This window comes from Diabrotica undecimpunctata, chromosome 9 (assembly GCF_040954645.1).
Source record: "Diabrotica undecimpunctata isolate CICGRU chromosome 9, icDiaUnde3, whole genome shotgun sequence".
NCBI lineage: Eukaryota > Metazoa > Arthropoda > Insecta > Coleoptera > Chrysomelidae > Diabrotica > Diabrotica undecimpunctata.
The window spans coordinates 131,235,255-131,249,180 of record NC_092811.1 but is presented as its reverse complement, the minus strand read 5'-3'; the positions used below and the strand labels follow the sequence as shown (position 1 = coordinate 131,249,180).

At 30.1% G+C, this 13,926-nt stretch overlaps 1 protein-coding gene across 1 annotated transcript in view; it reads right to left on the bottom strand.

Annotated features, from left to right (window-relative positions):
* The window catches only part of LOC140451473 (UDP-glycosyltransferase UGT5-like), a 59,246-nt gene that overhangs the window by 1,611 nt on the left and 43,709 nt on the right, over nt 1-13,926 (bottom strand). The window lies entirely within an intron of this gene.

Genomic DNA, 13,926 nt, shown 5'->3' with positions numbered 1-13,926 from the left:
GACCTGACAAAGGCTTTTGATGGCATCCAAGTCGAAGACATCTTACACCTACTGTATAAAAGAAACATACCTGTAAATATTATACACACCATCGAAAACATCTACTTCCATAATCGAATACAGGCAAAGATGAATGGAAAACTAACGCAGTGTATACCAGTACAAAGTGGAGTCAGATAGGGTGGCTCATTAAGCCCACTTCTCTTTAATATATTAATGAACGAAATAATACAAGCAGTACGTAAAGCTCATGTTTACAGAATGGGGAAAAAATAAATCCAAATATTATGTTATGCAGACGACGCCGCATTAATCGCCGAGACAGAAGACGAGCCCCAAAGATTAACACACATTCCAATGCAACAGCCAAGAAATACAATATGATAATGTAAAATCTAACTACGATGTAAATTCGAAGTTGATGGGAAAATCATAAAGCAGCAAGCAATGTTTAGATATCTGGGATGTTGAAGAAGAAGTACGACAACAAAGCTTAAAAGCAAGTAAAGTGGCGGAATCTCTTAATGACATAATCTGGAAAACCAAACACCTAAGACAAGACACAAAAACAAGAATCTATAAAGCAGCAATTAGACCTATATTAACATACACGGCGGAGACAAGACCTGACACATCTAAAACTAGATGACTACTAGAAACAACAGAGATGAAAATACTTCGACGAATATTAGAGAAAAGTCTGTTGGATAGGGAGAGAAGGGAAAACATAAGAAGAGCATGCAATATAGAAGACATAAATGGATGGGTGATGGAAATAGGAATACAACGAACACATTAGTAGAATGGCAGAGGATAGGATAGTACGAATAGCGTGAGATAAGTCACCAAATGTACGAAAAAGTATTGGCAGACCAAGTAAAAGATGGTGTGATAATTTGATTAATTTAGGAGGCTAATATTAAAGAAGAAACAGGTTTTAAAGACGATATACAAAAAAGAAAAAAGAAGAAGTATAATGATCAACGTAATATATCATATACCTGGTGGTAAATATCAACTGCCTATAACAGCTATAACTAAACGGAAAAACGGATTTCTCTTTAAAACAGCTGAACGTCGGAAACATCTTCGAAATTAACAAAATCCTCTTTGCATTATTTTATTTGACTTCTCGAAAAAAGTCTGTTTATTGTTCCGTATTTCGTCCTATTCTATATATAACTTCAACTGTTTTATATTGTATTATACCCAAAACATTTCGAGCACCTCCTTTGGCTCTATCAAAGCTGGAAGGGGGTATGGTGAGGGTTTTTCCAATCGCAATTGGCAATTGGTGATTTGTTCTACGTTTTTAAAACTATAAGCGTTGATGACGTGCAGAGCTGATGTATGTCAGGTGATGGTTACCGTACTTGCTGTGACTTATCATTATAAGAATTTCTAGCCTTACAGGCACAACGTTACTCGAAGTGTTTAGTAGCTCTTGGTCTATTAAACAATAAATCATAAAATAAAAATCATTTATTCACTGTTACGAAATGCAACCAATTATACACATTCTATACTACATGTGGCCTAACTTACAACAATACTCTGTCAAATGTATTATATTTTTTCAAAATTTTAGAATGCGTTTAATTCATAAAACAGTTTTAGCATTTGTTTTTGACATATATATCATTCCTGTAGAAATAGTTTCTTATAACTTTTGATGTAAAATAATTAAGAAAGCAGACTCTTAACAATTTAGAATATCCCATTGAATTTCCTATGGTCCGTTTGACGATTTATTTGACCCGGTATAGTATTACTATTAAGTGCTAAAATTATACAGAAATGACAAGATGAGTTTTATTTTTTCAGTAGAGAAAATTAGTAGAGTGAAAATTTTATCATTTTTGTAAAGTAAATTGACACATTTGTTCATAACTACACAAAATTTCATATAAAACACATTTTATTCCTGAAAAAATTACGTTCCGACAGATCTGTAATCCTTTATTCTAACGAACTTTTTAGAGTGAAAATTAGTAAAAAAAAACTCACTCAACGTCGGCAAAATTAAATTTTTGAAGCAGTATGATCCTATAAAGTAAAATTGAAGCATCTAATGATAAAAAAAAACGAAAAAATGTTATGCGAAAGCTTTTATCAAAAAATCGAAGTTTAATTTAGCCAAAAGTTACTTGCAAAGGGGATGGAAAATCGTATCGGATAATTTTTAATCCCCGTTTTCTTCGGCACTAAATTTTAATTAGCAATTATTGAATACCGAGTAAAGATAACTTTTAGAGACTCTGTCTGATCAATGAGGCTTGCAGCAAAGCAAATGAAGTTAGTAAATATTTCCTTTGTCGCATTCCAGTGTTTAATGATAGTGTTACGTAAAAATATGAGTCATATTAAAAACCAGTAAACATGTTTTTATTCACTATAAATGTTGTAGACTTATAATAAAGTAAAAACTTTATATGTTGTAGATTGTACGAGATTTTTCTAGCAGCTGGTAGAAATTTACCTGAAAGAAAAAGGTCGAAACGATGACCCGGATTGACCTTCTAGTATAATCAGCTGAAATTCTAGACCGGCTGTGTTTTGATATATAATAACGGGGCTTTCATGGAAGGGTCAGTTAATTTTGAAGACGCGCTCGCGATTTTTAATTGTTACGTTCGGATATATAAATTATTGTAAGATAAGTTAATATAAATAAAAAAAATAAATTAAATTCGTAAGTGTTATAAATATTGAACCTTTTAATAAATTCACAACAATAGGTATATTAGAAAAACTCCATACATTTTAGTAACCAAAGTTCTTTGTGACTTTTAGATCTGAAAGCACAAAAAATGTGTATAAAGAATAACATAAATATATATATATATATATATATATATATATATTGTTATGAAATTAAAGCTCCTAAACAGTTTTTTTTTGAATAGTATGAACATAAAACAAAATGACAATATTGAATATACCACATATATATTTAACTCAAACAATTGTATTATTGTTGTTAATTTAATAGTTGAAACTAGATTCAACAATAAGAAAGAAACTAAAAGCAAAAATAAGCAGAATTCACAGACATGTAACAAACCAATAAGGACTATATTGTATCACCAGATTTAATTAATGTTTTCAAAATAATTTTATTATTATTATAATTAAAACCAGTTGGTTTATTATAAACAAATTTAGCATAATAGAAATAAGATTCTTTTAATACGTGAGTTATTATAGCCACTGAGTTATAGTTGGTTGATAAACACTTTTCAATTAAAAAAAAATATATAAAAAAAAATTAAACCAAAAACAATTGTTGATCATGAAATTGATTATGATTTAAACTTAAGTTATTGTTCGTTATATATATATTATATTATTTATGTAAGAGATACTTACAGAATAAGCCAATATAGCCACAACATAAAGATACAAAAAGCAAATATCAAACCACTTCGGATCGAGTGGAAATAAAAACCATAAATTTGTATTTATTAATTAATTACAATTTTTATTATAATCCAAATTCTAATATATACAAGTCAATAGAATCTTCAACAGTCCTAAAACAGATAAAATATTTAAGTCATTTATTCACAAAGTAAGAAGTTTCAATTTGTTAGTAAACATACAGTTAACATGGATAGAGCTCAGAAAATAAAACGTGTTAGGAGGTGAAATAGGATATATCTCATAAATAAGAGTTCAGAATGATATAATCTTTAATGGACAGGTAATCTGAAGACAATTCTCAGTGATTCAATATCAAAAATGCTTTCAGATAGCTTTAAAATTAAATAAAAGCAAAATAAAAGCAACTAATTCATGTTAAAATTGGTGTATGTCAAATTTGTTAGTAAAAATTTTAATATTTAAATTATCATTTGTTGTAGAAATTATATGTCAAAAGAATGCTTAAATTCTCTAGTATTTGTTTCAATTCATTTCAAAAGTCAATATAATTCTCAAGATTTAACAATTTATGAAAATTTAAAATATTTTTTATTTTAATCATAAATGTCAAAAATATACAAAAATCCTGTCAGATCTTAAAAAAACATTGTCAAAATGCTTGGAGATCTGGTAAGCAATGAAAAATAAAAGATAGAAAATCAATAGTTACGAAGAGGCAGAAAATTTTTGATTTTTTTCAGCAGTCACAATTTTTCAAAAGTATTTTAAAAAACCTTAAAAAAGTCCTGAATTATAACAAAGTATATTCAAATTACCTTGCCGATAAGAAACCATCGTTTCTGATTAAATTTTAGCAAAGCCTGCAGATTAACAGTACATTTTCCGATAAGGGAATTGTTAGCAGTCATCATAGAGGTCAACAGTTACCAGAAAGGTGAGTTTTTCCACTCATTTGAATTCTCGCTGAATAAAGAGACCGTTTGGTGTTTATTTTTGACTGAAGATCATTTAAAATTCATTTTGGGTACTTATAAAAATATTTCTCAACCATTGGAGAGATAATTCTGATAGTTTGCACAGAGAACATTATTTTATATCACAATTTTGCGGCCCTAATCCATTAGAAGACGTCACTGAAAGATGCAATCTTTGTTATTGAAGATTTCCATAAAATTTTTAGAGAAGGGATTATCTGAAAGACGAAAGTGAACTTTAATAAAGTTAAACGCAAGTTTTGAAATTTCTTTAGAAATAATCTTACCTTTTTTTTTTTAAACAGCCTATATCATTCAGTTCACATATAAGTTCACAAAAATTTTATTATCGCTTTTGTAATATTAACCAAATATAATTCACCGTTTCTTTTGCTTACTAAAATCATTAAACAAAACAGTTAAACTATAAAAATTGAAGGATTATAAACCTTTGTTTTCGCTCTAAAAAGATAGTAAATGAGGTTATAAATACTTTGACAAACAAACACGTATTAGATCTTAGGTCAAGTATTTCTTGTTGCAACTTCACAAAACACTAATTTCATATACTTACTTCAATATTGTATTACGTCATAAATCTAAATCCATTCATATTAGTATTAAACGGTTAAGTATTGGCTTATTTATTGGAAGAATCTTAAATAATTTTTTTTATATATTATACAAGATATCGTTGTGTAATATTTAATTGATCACTTGTGAATAATTGCACAGTACATTAAAAATAAAACTTCTTGTGTGGTGATTTTTGCTTTATATAATTTTATATAGCTTTATCAAGCAGTACAGGTCACAGAACTCGCTTGAGTTAAGAGTCTGCATGTTCTAAGACAAATAAGTAAAAAAAATTTAAATTCAAAATACAGATTTAGAGAATACAAGGTGAGTAGAATAAATGTTTGTCAAATTTTTTTTTATTTTCAGGCGTTCAATAATTTTTATTAAAAGCATTTCTAAATTTAACAATATTACAAATTAATCAACTTAAAAAATTTATTTTTATCTTCATAAAGCTAGCCGGTAAATAAGAGCAACTTGTAGTTTTCTTGCATTGAATTCTCATATCATAACAATTTGGCGAGCCCAACGTGTGGCTGTGTATTTGGACGGTGACAGGTAGTGCATTATAACAAAGTATTAACCAGTGGTGTACCTTAAACATTTAATAACATAATATACAGGGTGTTAAGAGTATAATTTGTGTAGATAATAAGTTTATTGAGTGAATTGAAATTAAATAAAAATAAACATGGACAAAAGAAAGACTAGATCACATAAGAACGTAGAAGAAGAACAGGAAGTGACAGACAGAACCGAAGAACAAATTAAAGAGACTGAAGAAGTACAGGAGACAATGGAGGAGAAAAGACAGCCAGAAGAAGCACAAATGGAAAGGCAAATGGCAAGTGGAGACCAAGCTCAGCCCGTAAAGAAGGATGAATTGGACTTTCACAAGATGATGGCAATTTTGTTACAGGAAATAAAAAAAACTGAGCAAAATATAAACCAGAAAGCAGAAGAAAATAAACAACATATGACAAAAGAACTTGAAGATACAAAAAAAGAAATAAAACGGGAAATAACACAAAATTTTGATGACAAAATACAACAGATGGCACAACAGGTTGAGGATAAGTTGGGAAAGAAGATAGAAGAAGTAAAAGAAGAGTTAACCCTAGAAATGGCCAAGATGGAAGAGCAGTGCAAAGAACAAATGGAAGTGTTATCGGCACAGCTGGAAAAGAATAATGAAACTCAAAATAAAAAGATTGAATTAATGGAACAAAATTTGAAGCTAGAACAACAAAATAACCAAAAAAAGTTCGAAGATATTGACGAACAAATGGGAGTGTTGGCAGTACAGCTGGAGCATCATATTGAGCAGAAGGAAGAGATATTTCGACGAGACATTAATGAACAGTGGAAGAAAAAAGAAGATGAAATAGATGAAAATATGAATAAGACCAAAGAGATAATGGAGAAAAAAATTGGGAGAGTACAAGAGTCTCTTAAAGAAGTGACACAGAAGGAATTGGATGCAAGGCCGGTTGTACAAACGGTCGAAAGAGATTGTAAAATCTATTTTAGTGGAAGAATAAAACAGCAGCATCCAGTACCTTTCATGAAATTCCTTAGGCACAGATATGCATCTTACAGAAATTTCGAAGACTTTAAAGAATTCATCAGAAACCAGATGACGGATGAGGCGTTACTATGGTTTTCGAACAAAGAAAATGAGTTGGTGGATCTGGAAGACTTTGCGACCAAATTCAGTGAATATTTCTGGGGTCAAGCACAACAGCGTTCAATCAAAAACGAGCTGTTAAGTGGCAAATACAACCCAAATCGTAGCATGTCATACCACCGGTACGCCATGCAAATTTACAGCACAGCTCAATACTTAGACTGTGGTTTTAACGAAGAATACATTGTGGGTTGTATCGTGCAACACTTTGATCGGACATTGGAAGATATCATGATGTTATACAACTTTAAAGAAATAGACAAACTGTGCCAATTTTTGATGATGCATGAGCAACGAAACCCCATGTATCAAAACAATGACCAAGCAAATAATAATAATAATAACAACTTCAATGGGAGCAATAACTACAGCAGAAACAATAATCAGAACGGCAATAATTTCAATAATCATCGTAATTTTAACAATAACTATAGACAAAATAATGGTAACAACAACTATAATAACTCGAACTTTAGGAATAATAATAATAACTACCGCAACCAAAATAATCAGAACTTTAATCGCCAAAACTATAATCGTAACAATCAAACTAACAACAATAACTATGGAAATAATGGACGGTATCAAAACGGTAATTACAATAATCAAAACAACGGAAATTTTAACAGAAATAATTACAATAATAACAACAGAAACTTTAACTCCAATGGCAATATGAATCATGCATTTTCAAACAGTGCCATTCAACAGAATCAGACAAACAATTCACAACAACAGTCAAATCAAAACTACACAAACAATCGAAACCATAACACTAGAAGTCTAGAAGATATAAATAGAAATAACCAAAAAAGACAAGTGAATTTTCTAAGTCACCATCAATCATACACCGACGTCAGTCAACAAGAGTCACCAATTGAAACACTCAACACATCATCACCATCACAACCCTTTGACACACAATACACAACAGATTCACAATCACCAAATTTTCAATAAAGCACCTGCTAAATGCGGCCGTATGTCACTATGAGCATCCAAGGGAGTTCATAACATTTGGGGAAGAAAAGAAAAATCAAAATTTGCAAGGGTTAATTTTAATTCAGGGTAAATTCTTTCAAAAACAAGTTAAAATTTTAATAGACACGGGTTCTGAAGTTTCACTAATTGACAATAAAGTTATTAATTAATTAAATTTTCAAAAATATTGTTATTCAATTCCAAAGGTTAATCTGGTGGGTGCAAACAACAAAAAACTATATGAAGCAAAGAAGGGAATAATGAGAAAAGTATTCTTTGATACAACCGAATATAGTATGCAATTCAATAGAACCTGAATATGACCAAATTTGTCAAGATGTAAAACTAAGAATCATCAAGAATGGAGAGAAATATTTGAAAAGACAAAACAAAAGGAAGATGAGAACAAACCGAAAATTTCAAAAAGGAGAAATAGTATTAATTAGAGCACATAGGGTAAGCAATTATAGAGATAACATTTGTAACAAACTTTTACCACCATTGGAGGGACCTTATGAAGTTGAAACAGAAGATGGAGAAAATAGTTATTTATTGAAATATCCTGAGAGTGGGTATCTTAGAGGAGTTTTTAACATAAAAGACATTTACAAATATGAACAATAAGTGAAGAAATAAGAAGACATTATTAATTTTAAGTTATATTTATAAAATGAAACAATTAATATTTTTTTATATTAAGTAAAGGACATGAATGGGATACAGAAGATGGAATAATAATAATAATAATGCGGCTATTTATGAAATATGAAATATGATGAAATATGAATTATGATGAATTATGAAAGATTATAATGATATAATTATGCAGTATAATAATAAAACTTGGAATGGAATTACAGAAGAAGGATTGGAGAGGAAAAATTTGAAACGAAGATGGCAGAACTCTAAGAAACCAAGGAAGAAAAACAACTATAAAATGGATTCAAAAGTAGAATATAAACTCAACCCTCAACGAAAACTTATTAAAAATAACCGAATGATAATAAAGTCACATTCAAACTAGCTTACACTCTAACCACAAAATGCAGCTCACACGTGCTTAAATAAAACTTAAACTCTATATTTTTTTGTATATATTCAAAATAAAACATGCATTAATAAAACAAACTAAAGCAACTTAAGCTTACACATGCAAAATTAAAAGAACAAAACTAATTATTATTTTTTTTCAAAGAGAGCATTCAAACTATCTGCAGCATAATTGTATACCATATATATGCAACTGAATCAAAAATTTAATTGTTTTTAACCATCACACATTCATAAAATCACTGAAACATACACTTGTGTCGACGTTCAGAGAAACAATCACACAACTTGCAAAAAAACCAGTCAAAGAAAAATGAATATTTGATATTTGCCAAAAAAATTGTCAAATATGAAATATTAATTTTTGGAGAATTGTTATGAAATTAAAGCTCCTAAACAGTTTTTTTTTTGAATAGTATGAACATAAAACAAAATGACAATATTGAATATACCACATATATATTTAACTCAAACAATTGTATTATTGTTGTTAATTTAATAGTTGAAACTAGATTCAACAATAAGAAAGAAACTAAAAGCAAAAATAAGCAGAATTCACAGACATGTAACAAACCAATAAGGACTATATTGTATCACCAGATTTAATTAATGTTTTCAAAATAATTTTATTATTATTATAATTAAAACCAGTTGGTTTATTATAAACAAATTTAGCATAATAGAAATAAGATTCTTTTAATACGTGAGTTATTATAGCCACTGAGTTATAGTTGGTTGATAAACACTTTTCAATTAAAAAAAAATATATAAAAAAAAATTAAACCAAAAACAATTGTTGATCATGAAATTGATTATGATTTAAACTTAAGTTATTGTTCGTTATATATATATTATATTATTTATGTAAGAGATACTTACAGAATAAGCCAATATAGCCACAACATAAAGATACAAAAAGCAAATATCAAACCACTTCGGATCGAGTGGAAATAAAAACCATAAATTTGTATTTATTAATTAATTACAATTTTTATTATAATCCAAATTCTAATATATACAAGTCAATAGAATCTTCAACAGTCCTAAAACAGATAAAATATTTAAGTCATTTATTCACAAAGTAAGAAGTTTCAATTTGTTAGTAAACATACAGTTAACATGGATAGAGCTCAGAAAATAAAACGTGTTAGGAGGTGAAATAGGATATATCTCATAAATAAGAGTTCAGAATGATATAATCTTTAATGGACAGGTAATCTGAAGACAATTCTCAGTGATTCAATATCAAAAATGCTTTCAGATAGCTTTAAAATTAAATAAAAGCAAAATAAAAGCAACTAATTCATGTTAAAATTGGTGTATGTCAAATTTGTTAGTAAAAATTTTAATATTTAAATTATCATTTGTTGTAGAAATTATATGTCAAAAGAATGCTTAAATTCTCTAGTATTTGTTTCAATTCATTTCAAAAGTCAATATAATTCTCAAGATTTAACAATTTATGAAAATTTAAAATATTTTTTATTTTAATCATAAATGTCAAAAATATACAAAAATCCTGTCAGATCTTAAAAAAACATTGTCAAAATGCTTGGAGATCTGGTAAGCAATGAAAAATAAAAGATAGAAAATCAATAGTTACGAAGAGGCAGAAAATTTTTGATTTTTTTCAGCAGTCACAATTTTTCAAAAGTATTTTAAAAAACCTTAAAAAAGTCCTGAATTATAACAAAGTATATTCAAATTACCTTGCCGATAAGAAACCATCGTTTCTGATTAAATTTTAGCAAAGCCTGCAGATTAACAGTACATTTTCCGATAAGGGAATTGTTAGCAGTCATCATAGAGGTCAACAGTTACCAGAAAGGTGAGTTTTTCCACTCATTTGAATTCTCGCTGAATAAAGAGACCGTTTGGTGTTTATTTTTGACTGAAGATCATTTAAAATTCATTTTGGGTACTTATAAAAATATTTCTCAACCATTGGAGAGATAATTCTGATAGTTTGCACAGAGAACATTATTTTATATCACAATTTTGCGGCCCTAATCCATTAGAAGACGTCACTGAAAGATGCAATCTTTGTTATTGAAGATTTCCATAAAATTTTTAGAGAAGGGATTATCTGAAAGACGAAAGTGAACTTTAATAAAGTTAAACGCAAGTTTTGAAATTTCTTTAGAAATAATCTTACCTTTTTTTTTTTTAAACAGCCTATATCATTCAGTTCACATATAAGTTCACAAAAATTTTATTATCGCTTTTGTAATATTAACCAAATATAATTCACCGTTTCTTTTGCTTACTAAAATCATTAAACAAAACAGTTAAACTATAAAAATTGAAGGATTATAAACCTTTGTTTTCGCTCTAAAAAGATAGTAAATGAGGTTATAAATACTTTGACAAACAAACACGTATTAGATCTTAGGTCAAGTATTTCTTGTTGCAACTTCACAAAACACTAATTTCATATACTTACTTCAATATTGTATTACGTCATAAATCTAAATCCATTCATATTAGTATTAAACGGTTAAGTATTGGCTTATTTATTGGAAGAATCTTAAATAATTTTTTTTATATATTATACAAGATATCGTTGTGTAATATTTAATTGATCACTTGTGAATAATTGCACAGTACATTAAAAATAAAACTTCTTGTGTGGTGATTTTTGCTTTATATAATTTTATATAGCTTTATCAAGCAGTACAGGTCACAGAACTCGCTTGAGTTAAGAGTCTGCATGTTCTAAGACAAATAAGTAAAAAAAATTTAAATTCAAAATACAGATTTAGAGAATACAAGGTGAGTAGAATAAATGTTTGTCAAATTTTTTTTTATTTTCAGGCGTTCAATAATTTTTATTAAAAGCATTTCTAAATTTAACAATATTACAAATTAATCAACTTAAAAAATTTATTTTTATCTTCATAAAGCTAGCCGGTAAATAAGAGCAACTTGTAGTTTTCTTGCATTGAATTCTCATATCATAACAATATATATATATATATATATATATATATATATATATATGGAAATTACTGAATTCTCGGAAAGTTATCCGATACCACTTCAGCCCTAGCCCAACATCATATTCAGACAGGCCACAAAATAGATTTCGAAAAAGCAAAAACCATCGCTCTCATCCGCTCATTAAAAGCGAGAATCATTCATGAAGCTATCGAAATCGAAAAACGGCCTAACAGCTTGAACACGCGCGATGGCGCGAAACGATTGCCGGCAACATGGCGACTCCTGCTTCAGCGACCTCCCGCCCACACCGCCCAGGCCACGTCAGTTCAGACCACGTCAGCGCATACCGTTCCTGCGCATACAGCGAGTATAAAAGCAGCCACACAGGGTAAGACCGGTTGTCACTCGACACTGAGGAGTAGGCAGATTGAGACCTCAGTGCCTAGAGACAGTTCTTGCAATATAGAACACGATACTGGTACGTCTCGAGTGAGGGGAGTAGGCAGATTGAGACCCCGAACTCGAACCGAACCGTATCACTCTTGATAATGGCTCCAAAATGGGTGCCGAAACGTCGAATTTTAAATTCTCAACGCGGTTCTTCCCGAGAACTCGTAGTATTACTCCGTAGTAGAGTCTACGTAGTAGAAAATTACTCCCGAGTAATGTTCAAATTATTTACTTTATTAGTTTTTTATTTTCAAATTATTTTTGACCGTACTGTGTTAAATTAGAATCAGCAATCGGTTTGTAGGAAATAGAGCTCTATTTGTTCTATGTCTTAATATTTCGTCACGATTTTGTGACTTCTTTCGGAGAAAACTGTAAATTTATTAGAATAATTATTATAGGGTAAAGGTAGGAGAGATGGACTAGGAGGATAGTCGGTCCGCTAGATATATTTGACCAAGCTTGGTAATAGGGCAAGTCTATCCTACTCTGTTGTATCGTTTATTCAGAGAACTGCGAAAACAAGTTCTCTGGTTTAACGATAATTGCTTAAGAGTTTATTTGAGTTTTTTAAATTTCACTTTTTGTAAAAACAGGTGAGTTTGGCCGATTATTTGTTAGTTTATTACTGAACTATATTTAAAATGTGTATTATAGAGTAAAAACTACTGCTATATTCTGCTTATTTTAAACAATACGGGATGGTCCATCTGTCCTTCTATTTGAGGATAGATGGACCACCTACGAGGAGGAGAGATGGGCCAGTATGTTTTGGATAAGGTGAACCGCTTGGGCTCAGATTGTTCTTTAGGAACTGCTGTTGAAGCTAAAATCATTAGCCATATAAAAAAAACTACAAAAAGCAGGCTTTGCACCAACCAGAACTGAAGTAAGAATCATGACCTTTAATTTAGCTCAGCGATTAGGAATCCCAACTAAATTTAATGTAGAAAAAGATAAATTTTTAAATTCATAAATCTGATACAACAGTTACTTATTATCTACTTTTAGGTTAAGTTGGTAAAAAATGGCTAGAACTCTTTTTGAAACGAAGACCTGAAATTTTAATTAGAAAAGCTGAGAACACCTCAATTGCACGAGCTTTAGGAATGTCCAAAGAAACAGTCGATAACTACTTTTCTGATCTCGAGAGAATTATGACCGAATATAATTTTTATGATAAACCCGGACACATATTTAATACTGACGAAACAGGATTACAACTGAATACTAGAGCCGGTCAAGCCGATTGCGAGAGGGGTCAGGCAAGGATAAGTCTTGTCTCTGACGCTTTTCAACGCCTACTCACAGATCATATCCAGAAAAGCCTTTTGGGGAAGAAAAGAGGGAATAAGAATTGGTGGAGAAATCGTAAACACCATGAGATTTGCAGATGACCTGAGAGTATAGAAGAACTACAAACTTTACTAGATGCACTAAATAGTGAATGCATTCGAATGGGACTTGACATCAACACAGATAAGACCAAATTTATGATAGTATCAACGAGTCCAATAAATAATGAACAACTAACCCTTGGTGAACAGCAAAAATAGAAAGTGACAAAATATAAATATCTGGGAGCTTACATCAACACATAATTAGATCCAGACCAAGAGATCAGAGTACGAATAAAAATGACAAGGGCAGCGTTCTTAAAATTCAAGCAATTGTTCTGTGACAAAATTCTGAATACTGCGCTGAGACTGACATTTGTTGAATGTTACGTCTGGTCCCAACTATTATACGGGGTAGAAACATGGACAATAAAAGCGTAAATAGTTAAGAAGCTTGAAGCCTTTGAATTTTGGATATACCGGAGAATGTTGAGAACTCCATGGACTGCCAGGGTCACTAATGAGGAAGTGCTGAGAAGGATGG